The sequence below is a fragment of the Tamandua tetradactyla genome, chromosome 17, assembly GCF_023851605.1.
Source record: "Tamandua tetradactyla isolate mTamTet1 chromosome 17, mTamTet1.pri, whole genome shotgun sequence".
Classification (NCBI taxonomy): domain Eukaryota; kingdom Metazoa; phylum Chordata; class Mammalia; order Pilosa; family Myrmecophagidae; genus Tamandua; species Tamandua tetradactyla.
Genome location: NC_135343.1, coordinates 18771612 through 18788387, shown reverse-complemented (window position 1 = coordinate 18788387; position 16776 = coordinate 18771612). Strand labels below are relative to the sequence as shown.

General features: G+C 37.0%; 1 protein-coding gene across 2 annotated transcripts in view; it reads right to left on the bottom strand.

Moving 5' to 3' along the window:
* Positions 1 to 16776, bottom strand: part of SOCS5 (suppressor of cytokine signaling 5) — a 111698-nt gene that overhangs the window by 25617 nt on the left and 69305 nt on the right. Inside the window, exon 1 of one of the 2 annotated variants that reach the window (XM_077134149.1) lies at positions 2796 to 3688. The exons of the other annotated variant lie outside the window; for it this stretch is intronic. The gene's annotated coding sequence lies outside the window, so the exon portion shown is untranslated. Of the gene's footprint in view, positions 1 to 2795; positions 3689 to 16776 lie in introns of those variants that run through there. 2 annotated transcript variants of the gene reach the window in all.

Below are 16776 nucleotides of genomic sequence, written 5' to 3'. Positions count from 1 at the left end.
TTTCAGTGTTTGCCTCATGTATTTTGGAGCACTCTGGACTGATGCATAAATATTTATGATTGTTATGTCCTCTTGTTGAATTGTTCCTTTTATTAATACCTAGTGTCCTTCTTTGTCTCTTTTAATTGCTTTACATTTGAAGTCTAATTTGTTGGATATTAGTATAGCTACTCCTGCTCTTTTCTGATTGTTGTTTGCATGAAATATCTTTTTCCAACCTTTTGCTTTCAAGCCATGTTTATTCCTGGGTCTAAGATGTGTCTCCTGTACACAGCATATAGATGGGTCCTGTTTTTTAATCCATTCCGCGAGTCTATGTCTTTTGATTGGGGAGTTTAATTCGTTAACATTTAGTGTTATTACTGTATGGTCAGTACTTTCTTCTACCATTTTCCTTTTGGATTTAATATGTCATATCTAATTTTTCTTCTTTTTACTTTTTCTACACTCTCCTCCACACCTCTCTCTCCTGTCTTTCCCTATCTGTCTCTAGTGCTCCCTTTAGTATTTCTTGCAGAGCCAGCCTATTGGTCACAAATTCTGATTTTTTTGTCCAAAAATGTTTTAATTTCTCCTCATTTTTGAAGGACAATTTTACCGGATACAGAATTCTTGGTTGGCAGTTTTTCTCTTTAGTATCTTAAATATATATCATCCCACTGTCTTCTCGCCTCCATGGTTTCTGCTGAGAAATCTACACACAGTCTTATTGGGTTTCCCTTGCATGTGATGGATTTTCTTGGTGTTTTCAAGATTCTCTCTTTCTCTTTGACATCTGACATTCTGATTAGTAAGTGTCTTGGAGTACCGTCTATTTGGATCTATTCTGTTTGGGGTATGCTGCACTTCTTGGATCTGTAATTTTAAGTCTTTCATAAGAGTTGGGAAATTTTCAGTGATAATTTCCTTCATTAGTTTTTCCCCTCCTTTTCCCATTTCTTCTCCTTCTGGGACACCCACAACACATATATTTGTGAGCTTCACATTGTCATTCAATTCCCTGAGTCCCTGGCTCATATTTTTCCATTCTTTTCCCTGTATTTTCTTTTGCTTGTTGGATTTCAGATGTCCCATCCTCCAGTTCACTAATCCTATCTTCTGCCTCTTGAATAAATCTACCATTTTAGGTTTCCATTATTTTTTAATCTCTTCTACTGTGCCTTTCATTCCCATAAGTTCTGCGATTTGTTTTTTCAGACATTTGATTTCTTCTTTTTGTTCATTCCTTGCCTTCCTTATATCCTGTCTCAATTCATTGATTTGATTTTTCACAAAGTTTTCCATGTCTGTTCATATATTCTGAATTAATTGTTTCAGCTCCTGTATCTCATTTGAATTGTTGGTTTGTTTCTTTGACTGGGCCATATCTTCAATTTTTTCTAGTATGATTCATTATTTTTTGCTGGTGTCTAGGCATCTAATTACCTTAATTAGTTTATTCTGGAGATTGTTTTCACTTTTTTTACCTAGGATTTTCTTGCTGGATGACTTTGTTGTCTATCTGTTCTTTGACATTCAGTTCAGCTTATTCTGGACCTCTAGCTTAGGTTTTGTTTAACAGATCAGAATTTTTCAGTTCTTGTTTTCTTGTTCTTTGCCCTGCCTGTATGGTCCCTATTATTATTTTTTTCCTCTTAGGTGGGTGTACTTAGGTATTATAGACTCCAGTCAGAATTTCCCAGATCAAACTGGCCTCCTCTCAGGAGGAAAAGTGTCACCTGCATCAGTTTTCCCTGAGGGTGAGACCCAGCAGGTTGAAAGACTTTCCTATGAAGCCTCTGGAATTTGTGTTTTTCCTATCTTGCCCAGTACGTGGCACTTGTCTGCCTGCGGGTCCCAGCAGCATAAGATGTTGTGGTACCTTTAACTTCAGCAGACTCTCCCTGCTGGAGGTGTGGTGGAGACAGAGGAGAGGTTGTAGGCTGGCTTTAATCACTTCAGTTTTCCAGACCCTGGGTTCTAAATTCCTTGAGAGAGTGATTACAGCTTGTCCAGACTGGTGTACACTGTGTGTCCGGTCACTGATGTGGCCCCAGTAGTTGTTCTGTACTGTTCCTCGCTATTTCCTAGCTGCTTTGGAGGATAAGCTAAATCCTACACCTCACTAAGCTGCCACCTTGGCTCCAGAAGGACTCTAGATATTCCTTTTTACCTTATGGTGTATTGGAGTGACCGGAGGGAAGTAACTGAAACTGCTGATCTGTGTTCCAGTAGACTTGATTCTAGAAGACAACTGTACAACAATACAGCTTTTACAGTGGGCTGTGTGATTATGAAAACCTTGTATCTGATGCAGATGAGTAAAAAAAATACGGATAAAAAATAAGTAATGGGGGAAGGGTAAAAAATTGGTAGATTGAAATACTAGTGGCCAATAAGAGGGAGGGATTGGGGGTTATGGGATGTATGAGTTTTTTTTTTTTCTGGAGTGATGCAATGCTCTAAAAATGGGCATGGTGATGAATACACAACTGTGTGATGATATTGTGGGCCACTGATTGTGTGCTGTGGATGAAGTGTATGTGTGCGAAGGCTTCTTAATTAAAATATTTTTTTAAAAAGACCACATTTGTGTAGCACATTAAAATTAATTCAAAAACCTCATCTCCACTGCATGTATACCCTGCCCCCCAAATCTAGTAATCTAAACCTTATAAGTCAATCATTTGTAAAAATCCAATATTCCCACCCCTCCCCACCCTGCATCAGATTGTTTTACGGATTTTTTAAATTTTTATTGAAAAAACCAAGTAACATACAAACATGAACATTATTAACATATGAACATTCCATACCTGGTGTGCAATCAATGGCTCACAATATCATCACATAGTTGTATATTCATCACCATGATCATTCCTCAGAGCATTTGCATCCCTCCAGGAAAAGAAACAAAAAGAAAAAAGAAGAAACTCATACATATCATACCTCTCACCCCTTCCTCAAACTGACAAGCAGTATTTCCCTCTACCCAGTTTATTTTAACATTTGTTTCTCCTATTATTTATTTATTTTTAATCTACATTTTTTACTCACTTGTCCATACCATAGATAAAAGAAATATCAGAACAAGGTTTTCACAATCACAGTCATACTGTAAAAGGTGTATCAATTTGCAATTATCTTAAAGAAACATGGCTACTGGAACACAGCTCTACGACACTTCCCTCTAGCCTTTCCAACACACCTTAAACTAAAAAGGGGATATCTACATCATGCCTAAGAATAACCTCCAGGATAACCTCTCACCTCTGTTCGAAATCTCTCAGCCACTGACACTTCATATTGTCTCACCTCTCTTCCCGCTTTCGGATGAGAAGGTTTTCTCCATTCCTTGATGCTGAGTCCCAGCTCATTCTAGGATTTCTGTCCCACATTGCCAGGGAGGTTTACACCCCTGGGGGTCATGTCCCACACAGAGAGGGGAGGGTGGTAAGTTTGCTTGCTGTGTTGGGTGAGAGAGAGAGAGACAGGCCACATTTGAGCAATCAATAGGGCTCAGCCTATTGATCTGGTTGTCTTCACTGCTTGTGAGAATATCAGGAATTCTCCACATGGGGAAGTTGAATGCATCAGATTTTATCCATAACTTTGAAATGGTTTAAGTAGAAAGGAAAAAGATGAAAGAAAAGAGAATAAACTAAGTTTAAATGGAAAGGTTTCTTTAAGCTTTCCAATTCTTAATCTTGGGAGAGTTTAACAAATAATAAAGTAATTAGAAAAAGCTATGATATAGAAATTAACAAAACAAAAAACAAAAAAATTTCCAACTTTATTCTTGCTCCTTTTTCTTTCTTTTAAATCTAAAGCAGTTTATGGCATTTCAAAAATAAAATCTTTTTTTTTTTTGCATGGGCAGACACCGGGAATCAAACCCAGGTCTCTGGCATGGCAGGTGAGAACTCTGCCTGTTGAGCCATCATGGCCCACCCAATTACAAATAAAATCTTTTAAGACTACACGTTCAATAACCTGAAAGTCAATACTAGAAGAAATGGAAAAATCTAAAGACAAAATTCAATTGTTTTTTTTTTTTAACTTTTTTTATTAATTAAAAAAATTAACAAACAAAACATTCAGATATCTATCCATTTTACATATACAATCAGTAATTCTTAATATCATCACATAGTTGCATATTCATCATTTCTTAGAACATTTGCATCGATTTAGAAAAAGAAATAAAAAGACAACAGAAAAAGAAATAAAACGATAACAGAGAAAAAAAAGATTATACATACCATACCCCTTACCCCTCGCTATCATTTACCACTAGCATTTCAAACTAAATTTATTTTAACATTTGTTCCCCCTATTATTTATTTTTATTCCATATGTTCTACTCTTCTGTTGATATAGTAGCTAAAAGGAGCATCAGACACAAGGTTTTCACATTCACAGAGTCTCATTGTGAAAGCTGTATCATTGTTCAATCATCATCAAGAAACATGGCTACTGGAACACAGCGCCACATTTTCAGGCAGTTCCCTCCAGCCTCTCTGCTACATCTTGAACAACAAGGTGATATCTACTTAATGCATAAGAATAACCTCCAGGATAACCTCTCAACTCTGTTTGGAATCTCTCAGCCATTGACACTTAGTCTGCTTTCACTCTTCCCCCTTTGGTCGAGAAGGTTCTCTCAATCCCTTGATGTTAATTCTCAGCTCATTCTAGGGTTTTTCTCAGTCCCTTGATGCTGAGTCTCAGCTCATTCCAGGATCTCTGTCCCACGTTGCCAGGAAGGTCCACACCCCTGGGAGTCATGTCCCACGCAGAAAAGGGAAGGGTGGTGAGACTGCTCGTCATGTTGGCTGGAGAGAGAGGCCACATCTGAGCAACAAAAGAGGCTCTCTTGGGGGTGACTCTTAGGCCTAAATTTTAAGTAGACTTCACATATCCTTTGTGGGGTTAAGTTTCATATGAACAACCCCCAAGACTGGGGGCTCAGCCTATAGCTTTGGTTGTCCACACTGCTTGTGAGAATATCAGGAATTCAACTTAGGGAAGTTGAATTTCTCCCCACTCTCACCATTCCCCGAAGGGGGCTTGCAAACACTTTTCTAGTCACTGATCAAATCACTCTGGGATTCATCGGGGCATAACTTTGGACAAACTAACAAAATCTCATGTCCTAACTGAGATTCCAAGTACTTATGACATTCAATCAAACTATCTACATGAGTTATATTAGGAAATGCTCTAGTCAAAATATAAATTTTGTAACAAACATTTTTTGCTTTAGTCTCACACATTAGTTGAAATTTTAAACTACTAAGTACCATCTATTTTCAGCACACTGCAGTAATGACATTCCTTTGTTCTTCCTCATGCAAAAACATTTTTAAAATTTGTACATTGTACATTTCACTATTATTATACATGCTAGGCATTCCTAGATTATACCATCTTGATCTTTACCTTCTATCTTTCTTTCTGATTTCATTTATGTCCCCAGCCCTCCTCCCTCTATCATTCTCACATTCAGCTTCATTCAGTGTTTTAACATAATTACATTACAGTTAGGTAGTATTGTGCTGTCCATTTCTGAGTTTTTATATTCAGTCCTGTTGCACAATCTGTATCCCTTCAGCTCCAATTACCCAATATCTCACCCTATTTCTATCTCTTGATGGTCTCTGTTACCAAGGAAATATTCCAAGTTTATTCACTAATGTCAGTTCATATCAGTGAGACCATACAGTATTTGTCCTTTTGTTCCTGGCTAATCACACTCAGCATAATGTCCTTAAGGTCCATTCATGTTGTTACATACTTCATAACTTTATTCTGTCTTACAGCTGCAAAATATTCCATCTTATGTAAATGTCATAGATTGTTTAGTCAGCTGTCTGTTGATGGACATTTTGGCTGTTTCCATCTCTTGGTAATTGTTAATAATGCTGCCTTAAACATTGATGTGTAAAATGTCCATTTGTGTCCTTGGCCTCATGTCCTTTCAGTAGAGACAGCATATAGATGGGTCCTGTTTTTTAATCCATTCTGCCAAACTATGTCTTTTGATTGGAGAGTTTAATCCATTAACATTCAGTGTTGTTACTGCATGGGTAGTACTTTTTTCTGCTATTTTGCCTTCTGGATTTTATAAGTCATATCTAATTTTCCTTCTTTTTACCTTTACTCATAGTCTTCCTTTCTACACGCTTCTCCACATCTCTCTCTTCTGTCTTCTTATCTGTCTCTAGTGTTCCCTTTAGTATTTCTTGCAGAGCTGGTCTCTGGGTCACAAATTCTCTCAGTGATTTTTTGTCTGAAAATGTTTTAATTTCTCCCTCATTTTTGAAGGACAGTTTTGCTGGATATAGAATTCTTGGTTGGCAGTTTTTCTCTTTTAATAATTTAAATATATTATCCCACTGTCTTCTCGCCTCCATGGTTTCTGCTGAGAGATCTGCGCATAGTCTTATTGGGCTTCCCTTGTATGTGATGGATTGCTTTTCTCTTGCCGCTTTCAAGATCCTCTCTTTCTCTTTGACCTCTGACATTCTGATTATTAAATGTCTTGGAGTATGTCTATTTGGATCTATTCTCTTTGGGGTACGCTGCACTTCTTGGATCTGTAATTTTAAGTCTTTCATAAGAGTTGGGAAATTTTCAGTGATAATTTCCTTCATTAGTTTTCCGCCTCCTTTTCCCTTCTCTTCTCCTTCTGGGACACCCACAACACGTATATTCATGCGCTTCATATTGTCTTTCAATTCCCTGAGTCCCTGCTCATATTTTTCCATTGTTTTTCCTATAGTTTCTGTTTCTTGTCGGATTTCAGATGTTCCATCCTCCAGTTTTGAAATCCTATTTTCTGTCTCTCGAAATCTACCATTGTAGGTTTCCATTGTTTTTTTCATCTCTTCTACTGTGTCTTTCATTCCCATAAGTTCTGTGATTTGTTTTTTCAGACTTTCAGTTTCTTCTTTTTGTTCTTTCCTTGCCTTCTTTATATCTTCCCTCAATTCACTGATTTGGTTTTTGATGAGGTTTTCCATGTCTATTCGTACATTCTGAATTAATTGTTTCAGCTCCTGTATGTCATTTGAATTGTTAGTTTGTTCCTTTGACTGGGCCATATCTTCAATTTTCCTAGTGTGATTTATTTTTTGCTTGCGTCTAGGCATTTAATTACCTTAATTAGTTTATTCTGGAGGTTGCTTTCACTTCTTTTATCTAGGGTTTTCTTGCTGGATGAATTTGTTGTCTATCTGTTCTTTGACATTCCGTTCAGCTTTATCTGGACCTTTAGCTTAAGTTTTGTTTAACAGAGGAGAATTTTCCAGTTCTTGTTTTCTTGTTTCTTGCCCTGCTTGTGTGGTGCCTTTCACCCACACACATTTAGGAGGGTCTACTTAGATATTATAGACCCCAGCCAGATTTTCCCAGACCAAACTGGCCTCCTATCAGGAGGAAAGAGTCACCTGTGTCGGTTTTCCCTGAGGGTGAGACCCAGCAGGTTGAAAGACTTCCCTGTGAAGTCTCTGGACTCTGTTTTTCTTATCCTGCCCAGTATGTGGTGCTTGTCTGACTGCAGGTCCCACCAGCATAAGATGATGCGGTACCTTTAACTTTGGCAGACTCACCCTGTGGGGGCATGGTGGAGACAGAGGAGAGGTTGTAGGCTGGTTTTAATGGCTTCAAATTACCAAGCCCTGGTTTCTGAATTCCTTGATGGAGGGATTTCACCTGAGTTGGGCTTCACCCCTCCTCTGGGGAAGGCACAGGCTCCAGACAAGCCCCCAAAAGAGCTCACTTCTGCCTATGTCTGGGGCAGTTGCAGCCTGAAAAGTCCTGCCACTGTATCCAGAGGCAGTCAAGCCTTTATAGATACACAGCCACAAAAACCTCTGTTTCCTTCTTTTTTTTCCCCCCTTTTTCTGTCAGTCCTGCCCCCTTGCCGCCGGGGCAAAAATGAGCAACCTCCGCTTTGATCAGGTTCACCTAAGCTGGGGGCCTATTTTTAGTAGTCAGAATTAGTTAATTAGTTCCACAATTGGTGTTTGATTGTGCCCAGTCTCTGCTGCTGGTAAAGTCCTTTCCTTTCCCCTCTGGAAAGCAGCCTGTGGGGGAGGGGCACTGGCTGCCACAGCTTTGGGAACTCACGGTTGGGGGGGGGGGGTGCTCGCAGCCGGTCCAGCTGGTCCAGACTGGGGTACGCTGTGTGTCTGGTCACTGATGTGGCCCCAGGAGCTGTTCTGTACTGTTTCTGGTTATTTAGTAGTTGTTCTGGAGGACGAACTAAAACACGCACGTTGTTAAGCTGCCATCTTCTCAATTGTTTTTTATCCCAACATGATAACAGAAAACTTTTTTTTTAAGAGTCTCATTTTCTGGGAAAATTCAACTTCTCCAAGTTGAATTCTTGATATTTTCACAAGCAGTGTGGACAACCAAAGCTGTAGGCTGAGCCCCCAGTCTTGGGATTTGTTCATATGAAACTTAGCCCCACAAAGGATAGGTCAAGCCTACTTAAAATTAGGCCTAAGAGTCACCCCCAAGAGGAGCTCTTTTGTTGCTCAGATGTGGCCTCTCTCTCCAGCCAACTCAGCAAGCAGACTCACTACCCTCCCCCTGTCTACGTGGGACATGACTCCCAGGGGTTTGGATCTTCCTGGTAACGTGGGACAGAAATCCCAGAATGAGCTGAGACTCAGCATCAAGGGATTGAGAAAGACCCTAGAATGAGCTGAGACTCAGCATCAAGGGATTGAGAAAACCTTTTTGACCAAAAGGGGGAAGAGTGAAATGAGACGAAGTGCCAATGGCTGAGAGATTCCAAACAGAGTCGAGAGGTTATCCTGGAGGTTATTCTTATGCTTTAAGTAGATATCACCTTGTTATTCAAGATGTAATGGAGAGGCTGAGGGAACTGCCTGAAAATATAGAGCTGTGTTCCAGTAGCCATGTTTCTTGAAGATGATTGAATAATGATACAGCTTTCACAATGTGACTGTGTGATTGTGAAAACCTTGTGTCTGAGGCTCATTTTATCTACCTTGTCAACAGACGAGTAGAACATACGGAATAAAGATAAAAATAGGGGGAACAAATGTTCAAATAAATTTAGTTTGAAATGCTAGTGATCAATGAAAGGGAGGGGTAAGGGGTATGGTATGTATAATTTTTTTTTCTGTTTTCATTTTATTTCTTTTTCTGAATAGATGCAAGCGTTTCAAGAAATGATCATGATGATGAATACACAACTATGTGATGAAATTGTGAATTACTGATTATATATGTGGAACGGAATGATCAAAATAGGAATGTCTGTGTTTATTTGGTATTTAATAAAATAAAAAAATTATTTTAAAATGGGTCCCCTTTTGGTATTTTACCATTTAATAAATATGGCATTTAAATTTTTTTTCATTTTTTTCATGTTGAATAGCTCATTATGCCTCATTCCTCACATTTTAACAGCAGCCTTGAAAAACTATTTGTGCATTGCTGAGCATTATTACAGCTGATTCTTCCATAACTGTGCCAATCGTCTTTGTCATAGATACATTTTTTAAGAAATTGACTAGGGTTGAGAGGACAATAGAGAATAAGTTTCTTAAAAATGAACTGCTATATATATATATATATATTCCCAAAGAGCTCTTGACTAATGACAATATCAATATAGAGAATTTATATCATAAAATGACCTTTCATATTACCTAATCTTTATTAAAAATATAGTGTTAGGTATATAGGAGTTCTCATTGTAGCTGGAGTATGTTCTAATAAAATCTATTAGATGGAACCGTGTTAAATCTCTCATTATACTCTATCTCAGAACATTTCACTTCCTTCCTTTTGCAAAAATCTTTTTTTTGGTAAGCCTTTCATGAAGCTTATGCCATTTGAATTTAACATGTCTTATTGTTATTGCATATTGTTCTTTTCAAATTACAATTTCACTTCCTGGCTCATTGTACTGCTATATATAGCCTAATTCCTGCTACTAATCTTGGTGACTCCAGTAGGCATGTAAATATATTCCTCTAATATCCTCACCCCTTCTATCCTAGTTTCCCTTTTCTTGTTTACTTTAAAAAAGCTTTTTATTTTTACTTAATTCGTATATTTAGAGTTTCAAAGACTTAAAAAATAGCACTATCTGCCACACCCTTCCCATCTGTGTTTCTCACACCCAGGCAGTCAAGGAAATTACTTTAAATCTTTTAGCTCTTTCTACTGGTATTTTTATTGTCATGTCTAACAAATTTGCTCATATTGCTATTACTGGATTTTTCTGTTTTAGACATTATCTACTAACTTCATACTGAGGAAGATGAGGGCTTTAGCTTTTTCTTAATCATAACTTCAGAATACACTTTCTCTTACATCTTCTCCCCAGTTAAAGCATAGCTTTTGGTTAAATTCAGTTTTCATTATGACCATGTGAATATTATAAGCAGTGAGCCATTTTTCTTCTTGTACAACCATCTTTCCCCTGGAATTAATAATTGCATCTTTTTGGTTTGCTTGGTTTTTCCATGAATCAATTGCATTCTTTCTCAAATTCTTTAAGAGAATTGTAAAGCTACTCTCAATAGGGTCAAGTATGGCCTAAATAGTGTTGTCCTATGACTTCCCTTTACCGTTATTCTGGCAATTTCCTTTGCCTCTCTCCTGAAAATGCTGTATATTTTATCCTCACATTTTTTATTCTTTGTCTGATAATAAGATTATATACTAGACATTTTTCTTACTATCAAAATTTTGAGAGTATTGTTCCATGGTCTCCAGCTTCCAGTGTAGCTGTTGAGAAGTCCCAAACTAAACGAACTTCCTGTCTTCTGTATGTGACTTGTTATTTTGTGAAAAATTTTAATGTCAGGCTTTTTTTCTTCATTGTACTGAGTCCCTTCAACATCTTTCCTCTCCCTCTGACAGCTGTTTTCATTAGACACTGAATCTCTGATTGATCTGATTATATTTTCTTGCCTATTTCGCATTTCTTTTCCTTTACTGCTTTCTGATAGGTTTCCTGACTTTTGCTTTCCGCCTCTTCTATTGCAGTTACAATTTTTCCTATTACAATTTTAATTTCCAAGAGCATTTTCTTATTCTCTGAATGTTCCTATTAATAGCATCCTATTCTAGTTTCTTGGATGTAATATCACATTTCTCAATACCTATTTAAAAAATTTTTCTTTTAAATATTTTAATATTTTATCTGTATCTTCTCAGTGTAGCTGTTGAGAATTACAACCTCACACAATTCCTAGTCTTCTGTATGTGCCCGCAAATCCTGGAATCTTCAGGTCTCTGTTTTTCATTTTACAGGCTTTCTATAAGTGCCTGATGGTCCCTGGCTGTCCATCAGCACTAATGGGCTAGACTTGTCAACGGGCTCATTTTACTACAGGGTGATAAAGCAATGAGTTCGTTTTTATATGCGGGATCCCACAAAGTCGGTTTCTATAGATTTTGTTTCCTGCTGGTGAATTATTCAAGAAAGAAATACCCAAATCTCTTGTCCTGCCTGTCCCTGAGAACAGAGGAAGGGGAATGGGGAAGTGTTAATTAACTTCAACATTCAGAACATCCCTGTTTGCAGTCTCTGTTTTTCTAAAGATATCCCAATTTTTGAGATATCCCAACCTCAGCTAAGACTGAACTTCTTATTAAATTTCCCCAAAGTAAAGGAATGATGGTCTCCTGGCTGCTCAGGGTGGCAGAATATGGGAGTCTGGCTCTTACATGGACACTGAACCAATCCTGTTTTCAGCTCCATACTTCACACCCTTACCAACTGAGGTAGCTGGTTCCTCCGATTTCTGAGCCAGGAGCATAAATTAGTTTGTTTCCTTTTAATATCTCACTTTGTAGGTACACAGATCAATTTTTTCAGTTTTGTTAATTTCTCCATCTGCCTCTACTGAAACTTTATTGACCAAGCTCATATGCTTATATCAATTTGCTTTCTACTTGTAGGTTAATACCTGACACCTTTTTATTTCTTCACTTTAGTTTTAATGAGGTTTCAGGATAGAAATAAAATCCCAATGTTTAATCTGACATATTTAACTGGAAAGTCTCCTTGTATTGTTAAAAGAGTATATAATGTTACCACATAGAAACCCCCCCCACCCAGACTCGATTCTTCCCAAATGGAGAAATATCAAATTTTCCTGGGATGAGGGATCCATAGTATAACTCTGGCTGCATTTTACAATCACAAGGAGAGCTTTTAAATATAAAAGATGCATAGGCTCCCTCCCAAGAGGTTCTGATTTAGTCAATCCGGAGTGAGGCCTGGACACAGTTATTTTCATTCTAGGGCACAGTCACAGAGCCACTGACCGAGGGGGCTACCCTAGTCAAGGTTCCAGGGGCAGCTCTGAAAGAGACAAGGAAAAGGACTCTGCTCAGTAGTGGTGGATGAATATGAGTAATACCTACCATGATCTCATTACCGTTTCTCTATTTTTTTTTTTTGCCTGACCATGTAACAAAGAGGCCTACAGAATCTTAGGAGAGCAGTCTCTTAAACTGCCAGCAGTGAAGAGTCAGTTTTTTAAATTTTCACAGAACAATTATTTTATAAGAGATAATAAGAATGAATTACTAGAAAAATGAAATGTAAAAAGAGAAATAGAAGCATCATTTTTTATTAGAGTCAATAGATACAAAATAACTGTCAAATTGCTGTAAAATATTTTAAATGCTTCCTCTCAATGTCTATAACATAAATCGTTGTAGACTGATAACAAACCATGGACCACACTTTGAGTAGCTCTGGTTTAGAGCTGTGGTGTCCAATCATGCAGCTTTTGAACCCTGGAAATGTGGGTAGTGCCACACATTGAAATAATAATAGTGTAGATATATTAAACATATTACTAAAATTAATTTCACCTGCTTCTTTTTACTTTTAAATCTGGCTATTAGAAAATTTTAAGTTATATATACGGCTCAGATTACTTTCTATTGGTCTGTACTGGTCTAAAGCAGGGGGTCCATATAGGGAACTGTTTAAAAAGTTGGAAAAGTGATCAGGCTAGAGATATGAATGACACTGATCTAGACAGGACAAAGGTAAATCAGAATACAGGGTAAAGGATGATATGGTCCATATTTAAAACTTCAACTAATGTGTGAGACCAAAGAAACAGATGTTTATTTGGTGTAAAAATTATATTTTGGATAGTGCCTTACATAATTTAACTAGTATGGTCAGTTTAGTTGAACACAATAAGTACATGGAATCTTGAAAAGGGCATGAGATCTTGCTGCTTTGTCCAGGTTAGTGTGATGCCCCGATACATCCCAGAGTAATTTAGGCACTGAACAAAGAAGTATTTGCAAAGTCCCCTTGGGGGACTGGGGAGGAAGAAGGAAATATTCCACTTCCCAATTTACAGAATTCCCGATATACTCACAAGCAGCAGCTAATCCCTCAATCTTGGAATTCACCCCTATGAAACTTATTTCTGCTAAGGAAAAGCTAAGCCTACATATAATTTTGCCTAAGAGTCACCTAAGAGAACCTCTTTTGTTGTTCAGATGTGGCTTCTCTGTCTCTAAGCCAACTTGGTAGGTGAACTCACTGCCCTCCCCGCTATGCAGGACATGACTTCCAGGGGTGTAAATCTCCCTGGCAACATGGGACAGGACTCCTGGGATGAGCTGGGATCTGGCATCATGGGATTGAGAAAGCATTCTTGGCCAAAAGGGGGAAGAGAGAAATTAGACACAAAAAAGTCTTAGTGGCTGAGAGATTTCAGAGTCGAGAGGTTACCCTGGAGATTATTCTTACACATTATATAGATATTCCGTTTTAGTTTACGATATATTGGAGTGGCTCAACACCTGAAACTGTTGAGCTGTGTTTCAGTAGCCTTGATTTTTGAAAATGACTGTATAATGATATAACTTTTACAATGTTACAGTAATGATTGTGAAAATCGTGTGTCTGATGCTCCTTTCATCCAGGGTATGGACAATGTGTAATAAATAAAGATTTAAAAACATAAATAATAGAAGGGGGGATAAAGCATAAAAAATTGGATAGATTGAAATATTAGGGGTCAATGAGATGGAGGGGGAGGGGCTGTGGGATGTATGAGTTTTTTTTTAATTTCTTTTTCTGGAGTGATGCAAATGTTCTAAAAATGATCATGGTGATTAATACACAACTATGTGATATAGTGAGTCACTGATTGTACACCATATATGGACTGTATGTGTGTAAAGATTTCTCAATAAAAATAAAACATAAAATTAAGCAGGGAATCAGCAAACTATAGTCTAAGGCCAAATCTGACCTGAGGCCTGATTTTTTGTAGGGGGGAGAGGGACAGCTAAGAACGTTTTTACATTTTTAAAGGGATTGAAAAAAAAAAACAAAAACAAAGAACAACATTAACCAGAGAGACTGCATGTGGCTCACAGCCTAAAATATCTTTTAACTGGTCCTTTAAAGAAAAAATTTTCTGACCCCAGCCCAGAGTATGTAAGATTATAAACCATACCATTTCTAAGCATCACAAGAACAGTATACAAGAAGTCCAGAAATCTAACTCTCCTCTGGTTTATAAGATAAAATTTTTAACTATTTAAAGACATTTCTTTGACAAGCAATTTACACCTGGAAAACAACTGTTGGGCTAGCAGCCTGCATTGGGTATCTGGGAGAAGACCTTTTTCTGAGAATGGCTTGTCCAGAAGAAAAAACAACTAATCTGCAGGGGTTTGCCAAGAAAATGGAATACACTCTATAGGGCTCCTAATAAGCAACACCTGGTGATAAAAACAATTTAGGTCCAATAAAGAAAGCTTACCAGAAAAAATGAGCATACCATACTTACATCTGTTCCCCGACTTGTAAGATTCCCCTATGTAAAATGGAAACTTAACGTCAGCCAATCAGAATATTCTCTCACTGGCTTCTGCGCTTACCCTATGTGAGCTTACCCTCTCATTCCCGTGCTGGAGTTCTCTTCTACTTTCTGAATGGAGTGGTGCCTGATTCATGAATCACTCAATAAGGCCATGAGATCCTAAATTCCATGAAAAGTTTTTCATTTATCAAAGAAACTATTTGTACTTGCCAGGTTACACAAGGCACTTTCTAATATTCTTTGGTTCAGTTTCACAGATAAGAGCATGAAATTTAATAATTTCTCTATTCCTAATCTGGAGACTGTTACATGATTACACTGTGAAAAAATATTCTAATTTACAGAAAGACTGTTATGCTTCCACACTCAAGGATAAAAAGTGTAATTTTCCTGATGCGGGTAGCTACAACATTGAGAAGGAAAAAGTATGGATGGTGATTCATAGAACAGTCCAAGTAACAACCAGGAAGGCATTTCAACTATCTTAGTATTTATGATGTTAGGGTTTAAGGTTCTTTTGTTTTGTTGTGAAATTCACTGGAAATTTGTTTAGATGGAGCTGAAGTCCTTTGAGATTTAAATTATAATTCTATTACTTGGGGGTTTTATATAAAGCTACACAGGGCTTTAAGGAGTGTCAAATTTTGAATTGTATGATTCTAGGTTGAAAGTTCTTCATCCATTATTATCTTTCACATTTCTATACATGCATATAGCTTCTAAAAAGTCTTTCCTACCCCCAAGGACAGTCATAATTTAAAGCTGGTTTTATAATGCTGTTTAAGTTAAATGGCTTCTGTTGAAAAATGATATTTAACAGGATAAGCTATAAATCTGAATTATGGAAAATTAGAGGTCAAATTCCATTACTACAAAAATTTACATAATAAAAAATTAGAGACTATAGTCAGTGGCTCACTTAATGCCAAGTTGTATCTATTACAAAAGTTCCCACAAAACAACTGGAATTGTTCCCAGGAGTTCATTATAATGGTATTTAACCTATACTTTATTGGAAATAAATTAAGTTCAACAAGTTTTAAGACTATATTGCATGCCATAGTGGACAAGAGAGGAAGAGTATGACCCAAATTCAAATCTCTCCTCTACTGTTCAAACAATCTAGACTACTCAGCTATGATTATCTTTTTAACATAAAGTCCTTCAGTTACAATAACAAAAATTGGGACACATGGACTGATAAAAGTATTTCTGTGCCAACTTCAGATATAATAGGCAGTTCAGAAGCAAGTTTTGATTGATATTTTGGTGGCACTTCAATGCTTTTTAGAAAACATAATAATTCTATTATTTTATTTTTAAAATAATACTTTACTATGTTTAATATTATGTTTAATATTAAGAGTGATCCAGAAACCCAGGGATGCATGGTTATCATAACAAGAACTCTTAAAAGAACAAGAACCATTTATATTTTTTAGAACTATTTATTTTTAATAATTATTTATACACTTTATTGTGACATGGTCTATATTATCCAGTTGGATGGCTATTTATCCTTCATGCTGCTATTTAATATTTGATTGATGCATATAAAATTGCTGATTGTGGGTAAAAGCAATGGTCAGATATTGGCAACTTCATATAATTTAGCCTCAGAGGTACACTATTATAATATACATAATATATTAATACAGTAGATATAATGTGCACTCAAAAAAATGTGGAGCCAACTTATCTAGTATGCCCAGATATTTCTGTTTTCACCAGGGTTGAGTTATATTTTTACTGAGTCTGTTACATTAGTTTCCAAACCTGTTTATGTCATTCATATTTTCCTATAATGATGTGGTTTAACTAAATGTGCTCAAACTAATGAAATGTAGAGGAATGGGGAGGATTAAACTGAATAACTGAAATACTCAATAAAGGTGAGATAAATTTAAGTTGTCAAATTAGGTATAGGCAA